Below are 3,119 nucleotides of genomic sequence, written 5' to 3'. Positions count from 1 at the left end.
ACTCTATTCTGTTTTATGTCAATCAGATATTGTCTTAATTACAGTAGCCTTGTAAGACTTGAAATAAAATAGCATTAGTATTCCAATTTTGTTCTTCTTTTTCAAAGTTGTTTTGGCTATTATGGATTCCTTTAATTTCTATATGAATTTCAGAATCAGTTTGTCAATTTATACAAAAGGCTAACAGAGATTTTAATTGGGATTATGTGGAATCTATAGATTTATTTTGGGAGAATATCAACAATCTTATCATTAAGTATTGTTAGCAGTATTATTAACAATCTTAACAATTCTGAGTGTTTCAACCTATGAACATGATGTACCTCTCTGTTTATTTAGTTCTTTAACTTCTCTCAGGGATATATCGAAGCTTTTGCTATACTGGTCTTTCATGTCTATTGTTTTTCTTTGTTCTATCATATTGGTTTCCATGTTGATCTTAATATATTTCACTTTTATACCTACTTTGGGGTTAATTCACTCTTCTTTTTCTAGTTACCAAAGGTGGAAGCAGAGGTCCTTCAGTGGCGACTTTTCTTCTTTTGTAGTATAAGCATGTAGTGCTACAAATTTCCCCCAAGCACTGATTTAGTGGCATCCCGCAAATACTGGTATGTTGTATTTTCAATTTCACCTAATTCACGATCTCTTCTAATGTAACTGTTGAAATCAGTGTTTGCCCATGGATTATTTAGACGCGTGGTGTTTAGTTTTGATGGAGTTCAGGACACATTACCTCAAAATACGGCGCCTTGGCATATTGAATATCTTAAGCTGAAGGAGTTTGAGAAAAACAGCAGAAGAAAGGTCACTTTGACTTCACCCCCACACCTCGCTCTTCTTCCCTGAAAGGAGGAGATAAATCTCCCATGTGAAGGAAAGGAGACATTTTTGTCACAAGAGACAGGCAATTTGGGGCCAAAACAAGCTGTATAAACAAACCTTGTTGAGCTAAGCCTTATCTTCCTAGTTACTTATTCACCATTTATTAAGCCTAGCCCAAACCCCTTTGTTTTGTCATTCTTCACAAATTTATTGTTTCTTTGTCTAAAAGGTATAAAAACTTCCTACTCTGGTCACTTCTTCAGGTCTTCATTCTCTTGTGAAGGCTCCCATGTACATGTAAAAATTTAATAAGATATGTATACTTTTCTCCTATTAATCTGTCCTTGCGAGTTTAATTTTCAGACCAGTGAGGGACCCTAAGAGGGCTGAAGAAAACTTTCTCCTCCTCTACAGTTTGTAAATACTTCAGGATTTTACAGAAAATTTTTATGTTATTGATTTCTAATTTAATTCCATGTGATCAGAGAACATACTTAATATTACTTGAATCCTTTTAAATTCATTGAGACTTTTTATTACGGCCAAGAATATGATCTATCTTGGTCAACATTCCATGTGCATTTTAAGATAATGTATATTCTACTGTTGTTGTGTGGAGTGTATTGTAAATGTCAATAGGGTCAAATTGCTTGATAGTGTTGTTCATCTACTATATCCTTGCTGACTTTCTACTTGTTCTGTCAATTACCAGGAGATCAGTATTAGAATCTCTGGCTATAATTATGGATCTATTTCTCTTCCTGTTCTATCAGTTTTTGCTTCATGTATTTGGCACCTGTTATTATATATATAAATGTTTAGTAATGTTATGTCCTCATTATGTATTGATGACTTTAATATTATAAAATTACCTTCTTTATCTTTGGTAATATCCTTTGCTTTGAAATCTACTTTGGCTTATGTTAATTTAGCCACTTGAGCTTTCTTTTGGTTAACGTTGGCATGGTATATCTTTTTCCATATGTTATGGGTTGAATTGTGTCCTCCCAAAAAGATACGTTGAACTCCCAAAGCCCAGAACATCAGAGTGTGATCGTTGGAAATAGGGTCTTTACAGAGTTAAAATGAGGTCCTTATAGCGGGCCCTAGTCCGATATGATCAGTGTCCTTATAAAAAAGAGAAATTTGGACACAGAGACAGATATGTACAGAGAAAAGATGATGTGAAGACAGAGACACAGGGAGAATGCCATGTGAGGATGGAAACAGAGATTGGTCTGATGTAGCTGTAAGCCAAGGAATGCCAAAAGTTTCTAGCCACCACGAGAAGCTAGGAAGAGGCAAGGAAGAATTGTTCCCAGAATCTCAGAGGGAGCATTGCCATGCTAACACCTTGTTTAAAGACGTCTAGCCTTCAGAACTATAAGATAATAAATTTGGTGTTTTAAGCCACTCTAATTTTGGTACTTTTTTACAGACACTTCAGCAAACTAATGTGCATCCTGTTACTTTTAATGTATGTTGTGTATTTATATTTACAGTAGGTTCCAATTAGGCAGTATACAGTTAGGTTTTGCTTTATTTATCCAATATGAGAATCTCTGACTTTTAATTGAGACATTTAGACTGTTGCATTTAAAGTAATTATTGATATGTGTGGGGTTAAATCTATCCTGTTGCCATTTGTGTTTTATTTGTATCATGTGTTCTTTGTTCCCATTTTCCTCTTTTTCTGATTTATTTTGGATTAATTGAATATTTTAATGATTCCATCATATTTCTTTTGTTGGCTCATTACATGTAACTCTTTGTTTTATTATTTTAGGATATATATTAGCCTTTTCTTTTTAAACATCCACACTACAATGTCAGCTCAACTAAGCATTGTGCAACTGAACACCAGAATAGAGGCGATTTTTAGAGGAACATCATTATCTGTGTTGATGAAATCATAACTTTGGCTTAAAATTTTTATTGTTGCACAGTAGTTAAGGTAAGGAATACTTATATTGTGTTGTGTTTATTTACTGCCTTTAGAAATAGGCAAAAAGTCTATTAACCAGTTGGTTTTGTTTCTATGATGTTAAACAGCCAGTGGGCCTAATCCTTTTTGTTGAGTATGTGTGTGGGTTGTGTGTGTGTGTTTTCCCCTGGTCATTTTGGTGTCTCATGGAGCAGGGGTACCCAGATGTTTATATTTCATGTAGAGTTGTCCAATTTTTATTTTTCCAAGTAATTATATTTTTAAAATGTCATTTACTATCACGAATTTCACAAAGAAAGGATCTTCGAGCACTAAAAACGTACAAAGAATGTTACTTCAGAAAAAACAT

The sequence above is a fragment of the Equus quagga genome, chromosome 10 (assembly GCF_021613505.1).
Source record: "Equus quagga isolate Etosha38 chromosome 10, UCLA_HA_Equagga_1.0, whole genome shotgun sequence".
Classification (NCBI taxonomy): domain Eukaryota; kingdom Metazoa; phylum Chordata; class Mammalia; order Perissodactyla; family Equidae; genus Equus; species Equus quagga.
Note: the sequence above shows the minus strand (reverse complement) of the source record.